Genomic DNA, 22768 nt, shown 5'->3' on the forward strand with positions numbered 1-22768 from the left:
GCTGAAGTGTTTTATAGGGAGTTACTGTAGTGGATTTGTTGCTTAAAAAAGATTACTTAAGTGGAAATTTAGAGGATACATTGGATTAGATCAAAACAAGATGAGTAGAAAAGAGGTATCTATAAACTTCATTGACAAAATCAGGCTCCCTGACTTCAGACTATACTATAAAGCTACAGTAATCAAGACAGTATGGTACTGGCACAAAAACAGAAATATAGATCAAAGGAACAGGATAGAAAACCCAGAGATAAACCCATGCAAATATGGTCACCTTATCTTTGATAAAGGAGGCAAGAATATACAATGGAGAAAAAAACAGCCTCTTCAATAAGTGGTGCTGGGAAAACTGGACAGCTACATGTAATAGAATGAAATTAGAACACTTCCTAACACCATACACAAAAATAAGCTCAAAATGGATTAAAGACCTAAATGTAAGGCCAGACACTATCAAACTCTTAGAGGAAAGCATAGGCAGAACACTCTATGACATAAATCACAGCAAGATCCTTTTTGACCCACCTCCTAGAGAAATGGAAATAAAAACAAACAAATGAGACCTAATGAAACTTAACAGCTTTTGCACAGCAAAGGAAACCATAAACAAGATGAAAAGACAACCATCAGAATGGGAGAAAATATTTGCAAACGAAGCAACTGATAAAGAATTAATCTCCAAAATTTGCAAGCAGCTCATGCAGCTCAATATCAAAAAAACAAACAACCCAATCCAAAAATAGGCAGAAGACCTAAATAGACATTTCTCCAATGAAGATATACAGATTGCCAATAAACACATGAAAAGACGCTCAACATCACTAATCATTAGAGAAATGCAAATCAAAACTACAAAGAGGTATCACCTCACACTGGTCAGAATGGCCATCATCAAAAAATCTACAAACAATAAATGCTGGAGAGGGTGTGGAGAAAAGGGAACCCTTTTGCACTGTTGGTGGGAACGTCAATTGATACAGCCACTATGGAGAACAGTATGGAGGTTCCTTAAAAAACTAAAAATAGAACTACCATATGACCCAGCAATCCCACTACTGGGCATATACCCTGAGAAAACCATAATTCAGAAAAACTCATGTACCACAATGTTCACTGCAGCTCTATTTACAGTAGCCGGAACATGGAAGCAACCTAAGTGTCCATTGACAGATGAATGGATAAAGAAGATGTGGCACATATATACAATGGAATATTACTCAGCCATAAAAAGAAATGAAATTGAGTTATTTGTAGTGAGGTGGATGGACCTAGAGTCTGTTATACAGAGAAAAACAAATACCATATGTTAACACATATATATAGAATCTAAAAAAGAAAAAAGGTTCCGATGAACTTTGGACAGGAATAAGGACTCAGATGTAGAGAATGGATTTGAGGACACAGGAAAGGGGAAGGGTAAGCTGGGACGAAGTGAGAGAGTAGCGTTGACATATATACACTACGAAATGTAAAATAGCTAGTGGGAAACAGCTGTATAGCACAGGGAGATCAGCTTGGTTCTTTGTGACCACCTAGAGGGGTGGGATAGGGAAGGGGGCAGGGATGCAAGAGGGAGGGAGTATGGGGATATATGTATTCATATAGCTGATTCCCTTTGTTTTACAGTAGAAACTAACACACCATTGTAAAGAAATTATACTCCAATAAAGATGTTAAAAAAAAAAGTGAAGCAATATGATTTTGATATGAATTGCAATAAATTAATCCAGAAAGAGCTGACATCTTAAAGGTATTGACTTCTGATCCATACACACAATGTATCTCTCCATTTGTATAGGTTTATTAGATTTATTTCAGCAATATTTTATAGTTTTCAGCAAACAAATCTTGCACATTTTTTGCAAGATTTATCCTTAAGTATTTTGTAGGTTTAATGACTTTGTAAGTGTTATTTTTCATTCACTTTCAATTTTGTGGTCATAATATATATAAATAAAATTAATTTTAGTATTTTAATTTGCATGTTTCAGACTTGCCTAAGTCATTCATTGGTTTTAGCAGCTTATTTTGTAGATTCTCTAAGATTTTTCTCTATTTTTCGGTAGAATCTCTAGATACACAATCACATCATCTTCAAATAAAGACATTCAATTCTCCCTTTCAAAACTATATGTCCTTTATTTCTTCTTGTTGCCTTGTTGCAATGGCTAAGACATCCAAATTGTGTTGAGTATAACTGGTGAGAGCAGACCACTGTTAAATATAGTATTGTGGGAAGGTTTTTGTAGATGTTTTTATCACTTCAGGGATGTTTCTTCTACTCCTAGTTTGCTGAGAGTTTATGTTTTGTTTTGTTTATCATGAATGGATAAAGTTCATCATTTTTTTTCTGCATCGAATGAGAGTGTTTGGAGTTTTCTGCCTTTTGGAATCAGTTATTTGTTTTTTCTCATTATTTTTTGAAAATGTCATCCAATATCTCTCCAAATATATGTTCAGAGTCATTCTCTTCTTTTTCTGTGACTTCAAATACATACATTAGGTTATCTGATTTTTAAAATAGCTATTTGATACTATTTTCTTTTAAATTTCTTTTTTCTTAATTCTTTATTTCAGCATAGAACATTTATATTGAACTATATTCAAGATCAGTGATTCTTTTTTGGCTGTGCTATGTGTTGAACACTGTGAACAAATTCTTCCTCTCTGATATCATGTATTTTTATTTTAAGCATTCTGTTTGCCTTTTTATATATTTTCCATATTTCTACTGGACATGCCCATCTATACACATTCCCCTTTTCTACTACATATTGTATCATATTAATCATAGCTACATTGAAATCCCTGTCTGATAGATTCAACATCTTGCTATTTTGTGATTCTTGTTCTATTGAATACTTGATGTCTTGACAATGTTTTTTGTATTTGTTTTTCTTATTGCGGATTTCGTAGTTAAATACCAGATAGATATTCAAATCTTGGTGAGGGTGAAGGATAGAATGAAAAAGTACTGAGAAAGTATCCTCAAGTTTTCCCCTTTTTCCCTCCCTTCTCAAACACATGCACAAAATGAGGCTCTCACAGAGGCACCTAGGAAGGCCCTGGCTGAAGAGTGCCTGGGAATGCAAAGGTGTTTAAGAGCAGGACCAGGCAGAGAGGCCCGAGTCCTTGACTGTAACTCCCTTCAGAGACTGCAAAGCACTGATTGTGCTCCAAGTCTGGTATGGGGAGAGCAGAGTTTCCCTATGAGGCCTGCCAGTTAAAGTCTTTGTAATTTCTATGCTTGGGCCTGGAAAGTCACACCTAGGTTTTTTTTTCAGGAACTGGACGCTTTATATGTGTCATGCTCATTTTTAACTATATGAATGTCTCATTCACTTTAATTATTATGTGTTGTTCTGTTTGCTGGAAAGGTTCGTTTCATTCAGATGGCTTGAACTATTTCATGGAATCTGAATAATACAAACCTTTCGTTAGCCTTATATATCTAGATAAATTTTGAGAAAGGAACAGATAATTTTGAAGTCAAACAGTCCCATACTCTCCATTTTGTTGTCCCCAAATCAAAATTCAACTCTGATTTATTTTGTTGGTTTGTTTTTGGCCACACAGCTTGCAAGATCTTAGTTCCTTGAACAGGGATTGAACCTGCATCCTTGACAGTGAAAGCGCAGCTTCCTACCCACAGGACCGCTAGGGAATTCCCAGGGTTTTTCCTTTAAATTTCTAAGAAGAATTGCATCGGAAGGAGATAGTCATCTTAGTTGCAAAGCCCCTTGGTTTTCGAGAGAGAGCATGTGAGTATGCGAATGCCAGAGGATGGCTAATCATCTTTCATCTGTTTACATCAAATCAACACACTCTAAGACCTTGGTGATAAGTATCATCACATCCAAAATAACAGACATAGGTTATTGCAGCACACTTGGTAAGTGAAAGGTACTGAAGTGGGGAAGGAAGATATTAAAATCTGCCCTCTAATCTAAGCTCCTCACCCCTCAAGCCTTGATAGTTTTAATCACTATACATATTCAGTAGTTCAGAAGAGCCTTCATATTCCCCAGGAATTTCTATGTCTCTTTCTTATTTCTTAATTTATAAAACCTACCTGTTGCCCGCTTAAATGGTTCAGAATTATTTGAACATAGAGAACAGCCTAGGCTTTTTCACTTTAAATCTACAAAATTTAGTGGTGCTAGGGCCTTTGTACAGATATCAGACTCAAAGCTCCCATGATATCAAAGTATTTATCATTTCCTTCTGCATATCTTAGGGTTGTCTCTTTCTAGAATGCTTGAAATTCACCCTTAAAAGAAATGGCACCTGAGTAATTCTGGGGAGATTCTCCAGTTTAGTTAAACTTCATCCTACATTATAAAAATAGAAAGAAAAAGTTAGAAGGAGAAGGAGGAATTTGAGGAGGAGGTGGTAAGATTATTTGCATGAAGCTTGTGGAGAGGCACATGGGGAATGGTTTCCTCTGTTTAACTCCTGCCATTTTGGTTCCAAGTTTGTGAGCCTGAGACCCGTGTTGGTTGCTGCAGTTTCAGTTTCCTGGAAGATCTGAACACGTGCAGGAGAAGAGAAGAAGCCTGAATAAACTAGGCACTGTTCTTTCTATCTGTCACATTATTTGTCTGACAAATGACCTCCAAATCTTGCATATGTTTCTATTTTGACCAACACTGCTTAGGAAAAGACAGGGCAGGGTATTCTGTGAAGTGTAGTTCACACTTTCACTAAAGAGGTAGAGCACAGTCTATTCCTTGTTGACTTAGCATTTATACGGATCTTTTTAAAATCATATTTCTCATTCACAATATTTTAACTGCATCTGGCACTCTCAGACATCTCTTTTAAATATAATTAACTTTGAAATAAGAAATTAGTAATATAATGCTTTACTCATACATCCAAAAACATGCTAACCTTCCCCCTAAAAAAGGATATGTCACTTTATCCATCTTTGGGTCTTGTTCATGTCTTTTCCAGTTGAGACACACTCCCCCTTCATCCCCCCTTAATGAAATACTGAGAGACAAGATTAGGTGCTGATAACATTTTGTGTTCGAGGACAATAATTCAGTGTCTACTAGGAACCTAGAGCAACCCATAAGTTTTACTCGAAAGGAAAATACTTATCTGGAGAAGATGAAGAGTTTTCCTCCAAATTCTAAAGGGATGAACGGTCATTCACCTAAAGGTGATTGTAAGACCTTCTCCTGATACTGCTGTTTATTCTGTTTTGTGTCTTTACAAAGTTAGAAAATGCAGGTTAGTTTTTTTAATTGAAAACACAGGTTCAACTAATATTTATAAAATCAAGGGTCTCATGACATATTAATTATGCTCTGAATTCTATGCATTGAAAAATATAAGTATGCTATTCAAATTCTTTACTCTTAAAATTAACTAATATTAGTAGATTGTATTTTTACTTTGAAATATTTTATTATTTAATATTTTTATTAGTAGTTGCAGGTTAAAATAATAATGGTGATCATGTGTTGAGTGCTTACTAATTTCTTTTCCATTTCATACACAACGTATTTTTTTTTCCAAATTTGAATAAATTTTTGAGGCAACTAACAGCTGGTGGAGTGTTCTGAAAAAATACTTTCAACGTCTGCATGGAGAAGAGCATGTGTCAGGCCCCAACATCTTCATCACCTCCTACGACCAGCTCAAATTTCAATGTCAACACGCCATCCATCTGTGATTGAGTGGGGCTAGAAAAGCCCTCTCCAGAGGCTTTCTCCTGACTCAAGCAATATCAAGCTGGAGAGCTATCATCCCTAATCCTTGATAATTTGCCTAATTGTAGCAATACAAACTTCAATGCTTTTTTTGAAAATATTTTTTCTCTTTGGATTAGAAAAACATGCAAACGGAGCTGTACGGTCCTCCTGTCTCTATTTTAATCTAAGCTGTAAAAGATGCTAGTTGACTTTCCATTAAAAACATTGCCATGTCTTGAAAGAATAAAAGGCAGTGAGCGAACCATTTGTTTGAGGTGAGAGAGGTCGTAAATGAAAATGACATTATACATTAGAATCTGGCGCATGAAACATTCAGAAAAATTTGAAGTTTTTCTGTTTGTCACTTTTTACTCAAGTTGGTGGTAAATACATTGACATGGTGGAAAGGGGGAAATTTAAAACAAAAGAAATGTGATTGAAATGAGCCAGGACAATTACTAAGTTACTCAGCTTAATATTTCTGTTGTTGTCGGGCCACGTTTTCCGGAGATGTTCTCTACTTCATTGTCAATGCCTGTGTGCCTGGCATTGACTGAAACTCCCTTCTGTGATGATTCTTCAGAATGTGTGCCATGTGACTCTTTTACTCACCAAGCTTCAATTTTCAGTTTCTTTTTTTCCACATCCCATAATCAGTCTGGATAGGCTGAGTTAAAGTTTATTGCCAGAAAAATAAATATGATAAAAAAACCCCAATTACTGGCAATTCGTTTTTCCATTTGATAGAAATTGAGCCTGCCTTATAATTTTCTAATTTATTAAGGCAAAATTTATTCAAATACCTTGGAAAGATTATGTAAGTACCTCCTCTTTTGGTAAATTGTGTCCTGGGGTCTGAGTGATTCCACATTGAATAGATTGAAGCCATTTAATCTTTTACCCGATTCCACATGATTTACAGGAATGTCTATAAACAAATAAAATAAATGAAGTTAACTTGGATTGATATTACATAACTCTGTATTAGAAGCTGAGATGAATTCCTGTTTCTAGTTATAGGTCTCTATGAACATCTTATTTGGATGAGAAAGGCAGAACCACTATGTGGTGCCCTTTGAATTTCCACATAATCTTATTTTCTTTGACAAAATGTTTATACCATATAAGCATCTCTATATGGTATCTCTTTATATCTATGCTGATATAAAGCATCAGATGGTGGTTGTTATTCCTTAACATCATCGAAAGTAGCAAGGACACTGTTAATATTCTATAAAATATAATAATATATAGGCATCACTGGAAAATACTTATACTTTACTACTTGGTTTTTATTTTGCATTATTTATTTAAGGAAAATACACATGACAAAAGAAAAAATGATTATTTGTACTGTTTGTTTTTCAAATATAACTTTTGTGGTATTGAACTAAGAAAGGTAGAGAAATTGCTTTTCAGAGAAGACCAAATGACAAAAATTCCTATTGCTTAATTATTGATATTTCCACTCCAAATCTATTCAATCAAGGTACTCACAATTATAGATGTCCCTTTTCTTGATAGCCAATTTATTTTTAGTATACATTGTCTGAATGTACCACAGTTTATTTAGGTACAGTTTACAGATAATAACTGTCAAAAAATAAAAGCTATTATACCTTTTTAAAAGACGTTATATACATTTTTTGGAGCAGTTTTGGGTTCAGAGCAAAATTAAGTGGAAGGTACAGATATAACCCATACACACCATGCCTCCACAAATACAGAAACTCCTCCATTATCAAAACCCCTATCAGTCAAATTTTTGATAATTGATAAATCTACATCGACACATAATAATCATCCAAAGTCCATAGTTTACATTATGAGTAATTCATGGTGTTGTACATTCTGTGGATTTGGACAAATATATATGCTATAGATTCAACATTATAGCATAATACACAGTATTCTCATCGCCCTAAGAGTTCTCTGTGTCCCTCCTATTCATTCCTCTCCTTTGAGCCCACCCCCTGGCAGAAACCACTGATATTCTTGCTGTCTCCATAGTTTTGTCTTTTCATGTATGTCATATACTTGGAATCATACCATATACAGCCTTTTCAGATTAGCTTCTTTTGCTTAGTAATATGCATTTAAGTTTCGCTCCATGTCTTTTCATGGCTTTGTAGCCAATTTATTTTTAGTGTGCATTGTCTGAATATACCACAGTTTATTTACCCATTCACCTATTGAGGGACGTCTTGGTTGCTTCCAAGTTTTGGCAATTATGTATAAAGCTGCTATAAACATCCATGTGCAAGTTTTGGTGTGGACAAAAGTTTCAACTCCTTTGGGTAAATATCAAGGAGAACAATTGCTGAATCATGTAAAATTATGTTTAGTTTTGCAAGAAACCACCAAACTATCTTCCAAATAGGCAGAGTACTCTTTGACATGAATTGTGGCAATATTTGTTTGCTCTGTCTCCTAAGGCAAAAGACATAAAAGCAGAAAATAAACAAACGGGACCTAATTAAACTTAAAGACTTTTGCACAGCACAGGAAACCATTGACAAAAAGAAAAGACAACCTACTGAGTTAGAGAAAAGATTTGCAAATGATATGACTGATAAGGGGTTAATTATCCAAAATATATAAGCAGCTCATACCACTCAATAACAAAAAGACAAAGAACCCAATTAAAAAATGGGCAGAAGACCTGAATAGATCTTTATCCAAAGAAAACATACAGATGGCCAACAAGTACATGAAAAGATGCTGAACATCACTATTCATCAGGGAAATGCACATCAAAACAATAATGAGATATCACCTCACACTTGTCAGAATGTTTATCATTAAAAAGGCCGCAAATAATAATTGTAGGTGATGTGGAGAAAAAGGAACCCTAGTACACTGTCGGTGGGATTGTAAATTGGTGCAGCCACTATGGAAAACAGTATGGAGTTTCCTTAAAAATTAAAAATAGAACTACCATATGATCCAGAAATTCCACTGCTGGGTATATATCTGAAGAAAATAAAAACACTAAATTGAAAAGATACATGCACCCCAATGTTCATAACAGCATTATTTACAGTAGCCAAAATATGAAAGCAACCAAAGTACCCATCAACAGATGAATGAATAAAGAAGATGAGGAATATGTATTCAGGACCTAATGATGAATCTAGGATTCTGAAATTGGCTAGTAATTAGTAGAAAGGAAAAATAGAATCAGATAATTAAAATTGTATAAATGCCAATTTGAGTGATGTCCTATGCATTAAGATAGTATAAAGAGAAGTTGTAAAACAAAACATAAATTTCAGAATAGGTACTTTAATTGGTTTCACAATGTTTGGGGCTTAAACCTGGGTACCCTTGATAAGAATAAAAATTATGAAAAGTTGAGAAAGTAAATGAAAGAGAGCCTATAAAGAGAGTTCTCAGGTGAGAGCTCTTGCCCTTTTCTGAAGAGCCATGACTTGACCCTAAGTCTAGGGATGGAGGCCTCCATGGTATTTTTCTCCATATATGTTAAGTCTGTCTGCATTGGGCAGTTAGTGGACTTGTGTCTAACTAAACTCCCAAATCAAGAGGGCAGGAGAGGTGGGCTGGTTCTTCTGCTTTGTTTAGTAATTAAAATTAGATTTTATTTATTTCCCTTTCTTTTTTTTTCTTCCCAGTCTCTGTACTCTAACAAAGGTGGTTTAGGAGGTGTATTTGGCAAATGTTAAAAGTGAGTGAGAAAGACGATGAAACTTCCTCTCAGTAAAATGAGTCAGGCCACTAAGTCTATGTTTGGGACAGGAAGAAGAAAGTATGGTACAGTTTATTAAATAAGTGTAATTAGAAAAGTCATATATTTGCCCCATTTTTCATCTTGGGTAGAGGAAAGCATTCTACTGTTAAATGTAAAGGGAAGAGGAGAGAGAAATTTGAGGGGTACTTTGATTATATCCTCTGAATAATGCTTTCTAAATATATCAGTTAACCCTAAAGGGGAATCAAGTCCAGATCTATTGCATCCATTTGGTTTGGCTTCCCCAACTGGGTGTCAACTCTACGACTTAGTTCCTTCCTCTACCTTTAAATCCACCTAACATTTGTCTTGTCAACTTGGATCAAAGTCTCTAACTGAGTAGATACTATTATTCTTTGTGAAACCAGTATGAATGTTCATAATGCAAAATGAATCTAACAATTCAGAAACATAATTTATATTATATAAAGTGATATTATTTATAGTACAATCACTTTTTGAGATAATCTGAAATTATTGGGATGATAACAAAGAGATAATATATTTGAATGGCTTTAAGTCTTCATAAATGGAATTAAGAATGATAAGGAGGTATAAAATGCTACATATTAAAGTTATTGCAAGTGAGTATAAAAAACAGCCATAGCTTATGTGTACATGTTAGATGGACCCAACCCTTATATGTTGAGGTTTAAGTTCAGTAATATATATGTTTACACAAAACAAAATCTTCTTAGTAATGATAAATACTCTTGCAATTTAAGGAAAGATGACTTTCTTTTCTAAACCTTTTTAGATAATTGCCTAATTTTCCTCTTGAGATGTATATTTTTATAATATGGTTTTGATAATTTAAGGAAATACAATAGACCGTTGAAATATTACAGGCTAAACCCTTTAGACGGTGATAACACAATGGAAATAAAATTCTATACTTTCTCTTATTTAAAGCAAAATTTTTTCTAATGGGAAAATGAAGTGTGATAATATAACAGAAAGAAGGGACATTGGCTTCAGAGTTCTGCACATCTCAAAACTGCTACAAAAATGTGGGAGGAGTTGATTTATAAACTCAATGTAATTCTATGGTTAAAAGACATTCTTTCTGTAGTTCTTCTGTATTGTGATAAAAGAAATTCACAGTATGACACCAAACATGTTCTTATCAAGATCAGCTGCAAAATTGGCATATTGCCAAATGATAACCATTTCCCTAGAAAGGTCAGATTTATTGTTAATTAAGCCAACTAAATCCAAGTATATAAATCCATGTTTAGCGACACGTGAATTTATATTGGCTTTTCAATTTAAGGATTAGGATGATATGCCTAATAATTATCATATGACCATGTTTGGGAATTTTCTACCTTTATAAAAAATAGATTCAAAGGTATTAATCCATATGTACAATCTGTTAATTTACAGTGTCAAGGCAATCATTTTTCTCTTTTTCTATGTCATAGGACTGTGTGGAATGCCAGCTGTTACTGGAAATCCTTACCCTTAAAATTAGACGGGTATTCTAAGTATAGAATTTTGGTTTTATTTCTGTTTTGTGTAAACTCAACATCCGTTGCATCAAAAAGATAGGCTCCAACAGTGTGGTTTTAGGTAAATTATCTATTAAATATCAATGAAGATATGGATTATTTCATTCATTGATTATATCTTTATAATCATAAATGAGGATTCTTTCTCTTAGTAATTATGCTCAGGAAAATAAACAATATGGGGCACTTTTGATGTCATCCAAACGGAGGTGTGGAATTTCATTAGCTGTGGGGTATATCGAATGCACTAGTTTATCAAAGTCTGCAGAGTCAGAGACTACAAGTTACCCTAATAGGAGTTGTCCTTACTTATAAGGGAACACATTGGTGAAACAGTCAAGCAGAGCTAGCTAAAGAGAGTTTGGGGAATTAATTTTACATTAAGATGATTTTAAGGAAATAATGTTATGCAAAATCAGGTCAAATTAGGATGGTCTTTTAAAACAGCTAATGAATTAATGATGTCCTTTAATGTGTTGTATGATGGTAAATCCCTCATTAACACTAACCCGACAAAGCACTTAGTTTGAAAATGCTGTTCGGAGAAGAGCAGGTGTTCAGCACAGAATATTTCACAGAAAATATATTTAGCATCACACAAAAAATGACATTTTAAAAAGCATTTTTAGCCCAAGATCATGGCTGTCTGCATATGCTTCTCTCTGTGCATCCATTTCACTGGCAATTCCAATGCAAAGTATTCTTTTCCAATGTCACATCCAATATTTTATTGCGTGTTTACAGCCTTCCGGAATCACTAAACCATAAACTATGCCCACCCTAGACCCTGGCCTTGGGAAAAAAACAACAACAAATGTTAGTGGGCTGCTGTGTAAATTGAGTAAACATTAATTGATTGAAGGCTATATATAAAGTGTGCTGATTAGTGAATTGGAGCAAACAAGAATATATGCTTTTAGCGTTATCTAATAAGGAGTTTTTCTTAGCCTATTCTTGTTGAACATTTTTACAAATGACTGATACTTAAAACAGAAAATGGGTTCCCAGACTTGTGAGTGGGAGGAATAAGCAAAGATTTTGGATGCCAAACTCTGAATTCAGCATAAGAGATTACTAACTGCCTAACCAATCTCTACTTTCCCTTTCTTCCTTTATAAATAAACTATTTTATTGGAGTAAGAATGAGAGTATTTTCTATTTCATCTCAAAGAGAGGGCCAGCAATGGTATGAACATCTGAACAATTAGATTTGGAAGATACTTCACAGAGAACACAGTAAAAGGGGTGCTGACTCAGCTGAATTCAGTCCATATATATTTGCTAATTTCTTAATCCTACTTAGGACAGGGGTATGATCACAGTAGCTTCCGCAGTTATCTTTTTACCATGGGGAAAACTTGAGGGTGGAGCCTCCAAAAGATGTTAAAAAAAAGTTGCAGGAGCTAAAAGCAGCCCAAAACTTGGATACCACAGTGGAGCTGTCACCATCAGATCTCCATTACCAAACTCTGGATTTATCAATCCGTGAAAGAGAAAACATGCCCATAATTTATTTAAGGCACTGCTCATCCCGTGTATTCATCCAGTAGCTGAGCACAATACCTAATATTAACATGCAAAACAATGTCATTTATCATGATTTAAACTGTATTTTACATATGTAGCATTTTGTAGATGCAGCTGAGAAACAGAATGCTTCACACACACAAAAGCAAATTAATTTTTTCATTGTTACTAAGTAAATATAGAGAGTATTTAAAAATATGAACAAAAAGTCCTAATACATTGTATCATTGATAGCCTGTAATATAGAATTGATTAAGTCATTTATTTTTCTTTCTGGTCACCTTAAATATATGCTTAACTGCATAGGTTTCAAAATTTGAATTTGGCTTCACATCTGGCTTCAAAATTTGACAACATCATTTAACAAAAATGTATGGAAAAAGGATAAAATATATTCAAGAGCAGAGCTACCAAACTGTGAGGAAATTAAATATTTCATGTGCAATGGTTACTGAAAGACACCACAAATTTCCATTTTAAGAGGTGTCTCAAAGGCCCATGTAAGCTATTTTCAAACATGACAGTGGTTATAAAACGGAAGAGGATTAACTACCTCCTGGAAGGCTATAAGAAGAAAATGATGACTGGAGATCTGGGAGGAGCTGGCTGTACCTTTTGTAAAAGAAAACTTCCTATTTTTCTTGGGGAGGGGAGCACGTAAGGGGTAGTTCCTGAAAAAAATGTTAAAATATACAATTTATATGTGAGAATGCATTTATTTACTAAACTGGAACCTATCAAATACATCCAAAGATCAAGTTACAGCGCAATTCATTAGCATGGATTGAACACACTCCTGTAACCATTACCCACGTTAAAAAATAAACATCAGTGAACACACCAGAAGCTCCCTGTGCCCCTTGTGATCAACATCAAATTAATTAAATGAGCTCTATTAGAAGTCTGAAAATAATAATAATTATTAAATTGTGCATTTACTCATGACTCTATCAGTGCAGCAGACTGGTGGTGCTAAAGCCTGAGGAGAAAGGTTGAATGGAAAGAAAATGTGTGTACACATACACATATATATTTAAATTGTAAATATATTATATACACATACGTATGTGTTTATATATTATATACATAGGTATTTATATTTAGAGAGAGAGAATATAGCAAGATGCTATCTGAAAATGTAGTTGATAATGTTAAGCATAGAACTGCATAGAAAATTATGGAATAAATACTGGAAAAAAAGAGATTTATTTTAATTTTCTATGATAGTAAATGCTAATGAGTTGTCATTCATTTGGGCACTTCACTTAAAAAGATTTGGGGACCTGTTAAGTAGATTCTATTCCTTAGCCATTGGAATTCAGATATTTGTTTCAAGAGGGCTGCATTCTGTATCATTGTTTCTTTTTTTTAAATTTATAACATCAGTAAAAGCTAGATCAAATGCTTGTGTTATTCAGTATATTTTTCTTTAATGACTATAAATCAAAATTCAAAAGCTAACTTTGACAGAATCGATATGTTAATTAAGACACTGGTATTATGAACCTTAACACTCTCTGGATTCATGCCAATTTCTCAGATGAAAGTAAAAAACATTAATTGTAAGCTGATTAGGGATTTGTTTTCCTGTAACTTGATGGTAATACTATTGATACTAACTTTGGTCAAGTATCCTTTTAATACAGACATGGATTACATATATTAAGAACAAGACAATATAATCCAAAAGCACATTAAAGTGTAACTGACAGCTGAGAAAACTTGAAAATTTTCAAAACAGCTGTTTAATATTTTCAAATTAATTTTGCTTATTACCCAAAGAGTTTTATCAAAGCAGAGAGGGGTAAAAAATATTGGCAGAAAAAGAAGTCAGCAAGATCATGATAATTAGGATGAATTTCTGTATTTTAAGTATTTTCCTTAGATCTTTTTATTGTAAAATAAATTGATTTGTGGAGAAGTAAAATATTTATCACTCACTGTTGATAATATATAACTAAAATTCTGTTGGAATATTCATTCTCATCTATACAACATTATTATAAAAGGAACATCTGTTATATACAATAGGAATAATTACTCCAGGAATTTTTAAATCATTGACTTAACTTGAGAATAATTTCTAATATGAAACTCCTATTACTTCTATTCATAAAAGAAAAATTTAGTGACAAAAATATTAAGCAAATTTTAATAAAAAGAAAGAAATTTTATTTTATAAATTGCCACATTTTACGATCATGCAACGTTAATAGTTTATAATTCTTCAACACAGTGAGTAGATAAACTAGTCCATTTGAAAACTGCTCTACAAGCCAAATTTAGCAGATAGATGAATTTTCAGCCTCATAGAAGTGGTAGCTACAGGCTTTAACAAAAATGGGCAAAACCTCTGGGGGAGAATTTCAGTTACTAATTTTCAGGAGTTATAAGGTAGACACACTAGTCATGTGAAAGTAATATGGTTTTACTTAATTTGCCTTCACTAGAACCTCTTATGGCTTTAGTCTTGGGCATTGCGCTATATCTACGAGATTGAATAATATTTTGAAATACTCTATTATTAGATCTGGAAGAGGAAAACAAAACTTTTTCAATGGATGAAAATTGTTTATAGGAGGTACCTAGAATGAAAGAGAGTATTAACCTGTAAATCAAGATTTACTCTGATGAGAGAGATTACTATATTTTAGAAGTGTTAGAACACAGAAGAACACTCTGAAATTAATGTGGGTAGAGGATAGGTAGAATAATAAGAGAAAGAAAGTTATATCACAAAAGAGAAGCAACCAAAAACAGTGCAAACCCAAGAATGAGTATGATAATGACATGTAACCATGAGCCTATTGATTGAGTAAACAAAGGAAGCAATGAGGTAGTGAGACAATGTAGTCCATGGATCTAGATAAGGAAGTAAAATACAAATAATTAAGCAAAGAGGTAAAGAGATATACCCCAAATCATATTGAAGTTAAGATGCTTACTCCCATAAACCTCACTATATTTTACTGACATTTTGTATCACATGAAAATACAATATAAAAAAAACTTGGTATTATTTTCTATTGTGCTCCTTGGTTAAAAATTCAAAATGTAGAAAATAAGCATTGAATTTGAATACAAACAGTTGAGGTTCTCAACTGATCAAAAAAAGCAATTATGCAGAACACACACTAACACACTTATTTAAACATTCTGATTTTTCTGAAGTTTTTATAAATGTGCCATCAATCTCTTTCTTCATAGATATTGTGATAGCCTGTTAAATGTGTAAACATAGCTAGGCTACAGTCTCCAGTTATTTAATCAAACTCTAATCAAGGTGTTGCTGTGAGAGTATTTTCCAGATGTGATTAAAGTCCATAATCAGTTGATTGTAAGAAAGTCAACTTGAAGTAAGGAAGATTATTTTAGCTAATCTGGACATGTGTTTCCATAACACACAGCCTATTTCCAGTAGTAAAAGGGTAATTTATAATCCATGGTATGTTGTGGCAATAGAAATGCACAAAATATTGCCATTGGATAATCCTAATCAGATACCCATAGACAGAAAGATTTTGGGTCACCATGTATTTGCAGAATGTTTTAGTGAAAGTAAGGAGCTTAATTAGAGTGGCTGCTTCTTACTGCACTGAGAAAGTGGGGAAAGAAAAAAAATGTGCAGGGCTCCAAATTTCAATCTCAAACTCCACATACATTACCTGAAGCTTTCTTTATCTGCCCTGGAAAAACCCTTTATCTCCTGTAGCTTTGGGCCAATATTTCTGAAAATCAAACTCAGAGTCTCATTCTTTGAGTAGCTGAATTACAACACAAATTTCTGAGGGTGTGATTGGGAAGAAATAGGATCCTGAGAATTGGACTTGTGATACATGGGGCGATCCTGATGACATTGGAGACATCAGTCCCCTATATTCTGATGAGTATTCTTTGCCCTCTCACCCGTGCCTGAGGAGTTTAGTCTTCCTTTGCCTGAGGAACTTGTAAAGGACTCTCCTGAAATAATTGCCTTGCAAGGTACTGCTGATGCTCTCCAGGACTTAACCCCACCACTATCTTTGTTTTTAGACCAGTAAATAGATTCATGTTCCATCATGGTCAAAAGGCCAAAAGGTCAAAAGTGTGACTTTGCTATTCTTAATTTTAGCTAATAGTCAAATTCTCAAATTCTAGCAATCATTCAACTTTAGACATTTTTCTACTTTATCTGCTCATTTCTTGTTCTTTATTCAAGATAAACTCAAAAGTTAAACTCACTCCAATATGCACTAAAACATTTTTCCCAGATGGGTATAGGATACAGAGGACTTTTAAGAGTTTCATGGGCTGCTATTATAAATGAATGTATCTATGTATGACTGGGGTGTTATACAATCTGGCTTTCTGTCTTGTGTGAGATAGGGGGCAGCCAATGAGACCTTAATTCAAATAGAATTCCATATTGAACACTTAGTCCAAGATTTGTTTAATTTGAGGTGGCTGAGTACTTTGGTGTTGTTTATAATTTGAAAATTGACTCCATGGTTATGATTACAGATGTACCGGTATTATTAATAGTTTTGGACTAAAAAATGTTTTCCTGTTTATATATTTTTCATTGGACCTTGAGTGGTAAGATATAAAAGACTGAATCATGCACACATTGCTAAATTCTTTTAGAGGTTACAATTACATATTTCAAGAGTGAGCAAAGTTATCATCTCTTTATTTGCTTCTTCCTTCAAAATGATATGTTCTAAAATCAAATCTTTTAAAGGAGCCCAGGAAACAGATCTGAAATATTTCTAGTTTTGTTTTTAATTTTCCCTCCACTGTCTTGCCTTGTATTCAGTTTTCGCTTTTATTTTTTTCCTCTCTAAATATCAAAACATCTGTTGTATCATAATATGTGAAGCTTTGAGAGTATGGAATTAAAAAATATATTATCAAAATAGTCACATTTTACTATTTGGATCTTTTCAAGAATGAGGGATGAGAATGAACTCCGGGCATACTTATCTGAAGAAGTGTTGTATTAAAGCAAACTTGGATGTTCTCTTGCCCTTCCATACATGGTGAATTAGTCACAGATCTCTGATAAATCAAAGCTTCTTTTGATCTGCAAGATATTAGCAAAAGCATAAGGGTAAGAGTTCATTTGAACAAACATGTAGTTGTCAAGCGTTCCTTTTGGTGATTACAACAGATTGACATGAAATTCTTTGAGATTCTGCTCTGTGAATGTAGAGCGTTTCGGGTTGTGACAAATGTCTATTGCATAAATAAACTGATGGATGAGGGCAGGAGGTTGTTGACAGGTGAGGGTAGTTATTCTGGGATGTAATCTTCTTAGAAGTAACTATTATATTTTTAGAGCTGATGCTTGGAGTGGTCCAGCCGTGTTTATTTCAAGTGTGATCTACTCATGGCCAAAACTACTTCAGTTAGTTGAGATCATGAAACAAAAATAATAATACAACTACTTAAGCACTATAATGAAATATAATAGCGTGATTGGGGTTATTTTATCTGTACAAATGGAATCCTTCTAAAATAATTAGATGATCCAGGTGCTAAAATGTGAAATTGTGCTATAAAAGGAGAAATGTGATAAGATATATTTACCTTGACCCATTCATTTATTGGAATTTGTCTTTTATTTTTTCTCCTTTCTCCTTTATCTTTTCCTGAAACCATTGCAAAACACAATCAAAAACAAAATAAATCAAAACCCACCCTGCATTAATGCATTATCTATATACTATTTTTTAATCATTGGCTTCCAAAGTCCCAATTTAACTCAAATTCCTGAGACACAGAAGCTTTACGTCCAAGACACTTTCACTTTTTTTTACAGCACCATATTTTATTCTTATGAATTCAGTTAGTTTAACCAATTCAGTACCACACACATGCTTTTTTAAATATACCAACTTACAAATCATCAAACAATGGATATTCTCCCTACCCAAGAAAACAAGTACCTCTCCATTATAGCTCACCTCAAGACTCATTTAAATAAACTCATTCCATATTTCTTCCAAGGGACTATCTGTAATAGTAAAGTCAGATATTGCTTCCTTAGTCACAGCCTCTTTTGAGAGAAAGTAACTATACTGTCTGTTGAAGGAGTTAACCAAGTAGAACATTATTTTTCTACATTATCCTATCCTTTCTAACCACAAATGATTGTTCCAGAAGTGAACAAAAAAAAAAGGGTCAGATACCAAATGCATCATTTCTCTTATAAATTTGCTTTGGATATGGGAAACTGAGTCCAGTAGAAAACACTGGGGACTTAAGCTTTGATATTACAGAAACTGAGTATGGGGTCTTACTGGTTGATGTGCACTCCCAAACAACAGCCTTCAACAGATGGAGCAGGGATATTGGGAGATGAATCACATAAGTCCTAAGAAAAATGGTAACAGAGACAGTGGTTGTATGATTGTATTCCAGTGCACATGAAATATAATTTTACTCCTTGTTTTCTGATATTAGCTGATTTTAACACATTTCTATTCTAAGCAGCTCAGAATACACTGGATAAAACCCTTCTATGGCTATGTTTACTCACACTCTTTTATTCTTCAGCTCAGAATTATTTACTACTTAAGTAAATAGCCGATTACAATTTTCTCTTTTCTTGTGCAATTGTTTCAGTTTTGTTGCTTTAAATGCAATGTGTATTTACTTTTGTCCTCCTTTAGATATGAGTTTCATAAGAATGAGAACTATTTTCTCTCACTCTTTATTTACTTTGTAATTCCCCCAGTATAGGTAACATTCTGTTATATGCTGGTTATGTATACTATAGATATAAATAATATATAATATACATAAATTACACATTATATATTAATAATATGACATATACTATATATTATTTTGATTAAACAAATATAATAGGATCGGCAAAGAATGCATAACTGCATGTGTTTTTATTTTTATTTTATTGTAGTATAGTTGATTTACAATGTTATGTTAGTTTCAGGTGTACAGCAAAGTGATTCAGTTATACATATACATATATTCATTCTTTTTCAGATTCTTTACCCATATAGGTTATTACAGAATATTGAATAGAGTTCCCTATGCTATACAGCAGGTCCTTGTTGGTTACCTATCTTATATATGGTAGTGTGTGTATGTTAATCTCAATCTCCTAATTTATCCCTCTCCCCATGTTTCCCCTTTAGTAACTATAAGTTTGTTTTTAAAGAACAAGAGAGAAAGGTTTTCTTTAGGGCTGTCACTTTCAAATATATTACCATACTTAAGCGTTTGCATGAAACCACCATTTCAAATTTAATCTCTTCCCTTGCTAAGGTAAGAAGGAAGTATTTTTACTCTCGGCCATATGCCTAAAATACATAAAAAAGTCTCATAGAGAAGAAACATTTATTTTCACCTGAATATACTAGAAAATATATTTAACCTTATGTGAGGAATATAGTTTGTGGTTAACTATGTATTTTTCTTGCCGATGCCAGTTAACTGTCCTCATAGAACCTGATTCAATTTGAGAGAGACATTTAAAATGAGATTACAGAATCACAAATTTTCTTAAAGAGAAAAACTGAGTGATACTTTTCATACTTCCCTTGGAGGAGGCATCCCCACACCAGGACAGGACAAGCATGTAATAGAACAGCGGCCACTAGGGCAAATGGTATTTTGTAATCTGAAATCAAGTCCATGAGATGATTTGTTATGATGTACAATTTGTAAAAACATATATTTCGTTCTTTTTTCCTGTAAGTTTTTGGAAAACATCACCATTTTAGAAGTAAGACACATTTTTCAGTGTGAAATGGTAATACAGAGTTTAGCCAAACATTGTAATTATGAAATAACAACCCTAATAATTATCTGTAAATTAGAATCATAGAGAAATTCTCCTTAATAAAGATCAACAGTTGTTATATTATTTGGGACAATGGCCCTCAAAATTTAATCTCTGATAATGTTACTAATACTGAATATTTGGAAAAAGTGTAAATATCTGCACTCCTAGCCCAGAGGTCAACTTATTTGTTTCTAGGGGTTCATGTGAAATCCACTTACATTTTTTTTTAATCTCTAGGTCTTCAATTACTGTAAAGCTGTAACAGCCCAGGAAGATCTCTTCTGTGGATGTTAGAGGTGAGATTCACCCAGAATATTGCAGGACATTTGTTGGCAATAACCTTAGAACCTTAAGGATCTCTCAGAATCATTTAGGGATCATTAGGTTCTGGAAGGTGCTTTAGGAAGAATGCTGCTATAGAGTTTTCCATATAATAAGTGGGCAGTGAAAATTGTCATGTTTTAATTGTCAAAAGAGATATTAATTGAGGTGCATATACTCCCTAGTTTAATATAAAACAGACTCCATTTCTAGAATAATTCTTGACATAGAAGGAAGAATTGAGGTAACTATAACATATTCTGGTATTAAAGAAGAGAGGTTAAGGAGAGGTCAGATTCAAAGCACAAGGTTTGAAGTATCAATATTTGTGATGCCATCTCTGGCTCTGAAGTTAGAGCAAGCCATGTGCCAAGAAACATGGGCAGCCTTTAGAAATTGAAAGTGGACTGCGGGCTGACAACTAACAAGGACACGGGGATCTCAGTCCACAACCTTAAGGGACTGAATTTCACCAACAACCGGAATGAGCTTGAAGGGTCTTCTTTCTCAGAGCTTCCAGATAACAGCCCAGACTGGCAGATGGTTTGATTTAGGCCATGTGTGATCGTAAGTGGAGAACCCAGTCAAACTCACTCGGACTTCTGACTTAAGAACTGTAAGCTAATAAATGGATATTGTTTTAAGGTGCAAAGTCTGTGGTCAATTTTATGCTGCGATAGCAAATTAATACACTTTCATAAACGCATGCAGGACCTATTGGAGATCATGGAATCTCTCTCACTGGACATCTAGGAACTAGACAATTTCTATTGTGAGGTAACCATCGAAAGCATTTGTTTTTTCTTTGATCTTTGTGAACAATGACTATGGTAAAATGCCATCAGGACCTTGGCTGAATATTGGCAATAGGAAAATTAATACAGAATGAGTACAGATGTCCAGGATTTGAGGGCTAGACATTGAATGAAGCAGGACGTCTCCTTTTTAAGCTCATCTGATAGTGTCAGCAGCAGCATCACTAAAGAAGTTACCAACAGTACCTTCAACAGACCTACCTACTAGCTCCCAGTTCCACTCCGTCCAAAGAACATGGTTTGGGGCTTCCCTGGTGGCGCAGTGGTTGAGAGTCCGCCTGCCGATGCAGGGGACATGCGTTCGAGCCCCGGTCCGGGAGGATCCCACATGCCGCGGAGCGGCTGGGCCCGTGAGCCATGGCCGCTGAGCCTGTGCATCCAGAGCCTGTGCCCCGCAACGGGAGAGACAGGAGCAAAAGGGTCTCAACTTCCAACCACCCACATAAGGAACCCTATCTATAAATACCAATAATTATCTCATAGTTTCCTTGACTGTAGCATAATCCAGATTAAAAGACTGGCAATCTCTCTCTCCTCTCCCCCCAAAGAGGGGGAATAGAGGAGCATGTAAATCCTATTTACATTTAACACATCAAATGAGTGTCTGCTATGTTATAAAGTCTAGTAGTTTTTATTCTGACTTTCATTTATGGGACCTATATGAACCAAGTGGGTGTGGCTGCTTCTCTGTCAATACACAATGTGGAGTGATAAACCATAAATGGTTAAAAGTAACTATAAAAACAACTAGCCTGACATTCTCTATTAATCAGACAACAACAGCTAAAGCAAAAAGATGTGCTCTTTCCAATTTAGGCATGATGTTCTCTAGACAGTGAGAGTGACTTTGAAGCATAAAAAGTAGTTAACCTTCCTGGCATGATGCTGTAAAAGGTGTCTTCTTATATCTGTCTGCTTCCAGAATCATTTGGATCAAAGAAAGGTGCCACTAGTCTGGTTTTCTCTTGCGATTCAGACTTCCATTTCAGGGGAAGTAGCAACGTCTTGTTTATTTTCAATCAATTAGTCGTTTTGCCTGTTGCCATAGAGCTGTGCTCTTGTTGTGCTGTGAGAAATAAACTTGGACAAGTAGTTTCAGAGCTATGCATGTTTTTAGCTTAAAGCAGTTATGGTCACATCCTTACACTTCGTAACACGTCCAGATTTTTATTAGCTTCTTTCTTCATTAAAATGACAGCATCTAGGAAATATTAGAAAATAGATGTTGTAGGATTATATTAAATGTGAAACTAAGGAGGCAGAGAAGGTGACGTTGGTCGATTATCTGACCAAAGGCAAAATGAAAATTTAAGCAAGCACTCTTGATAGATAAACAGATAAAAGACAAAAAT

Source organism: Globicephala melas, chromosome 5 (assembly GCF_963455315.2).
Source record: "Globicephala melas chromosome 5, mGloMel1.2, whole genome shotgun sequence".
In the NCBI taxonomy this organism is placed as follows: Eukaryota; Metazoa; Chordata; class Mammalia; order Artiodactyla; family Delphinidae; genus Globicephala; species Globicephala melas.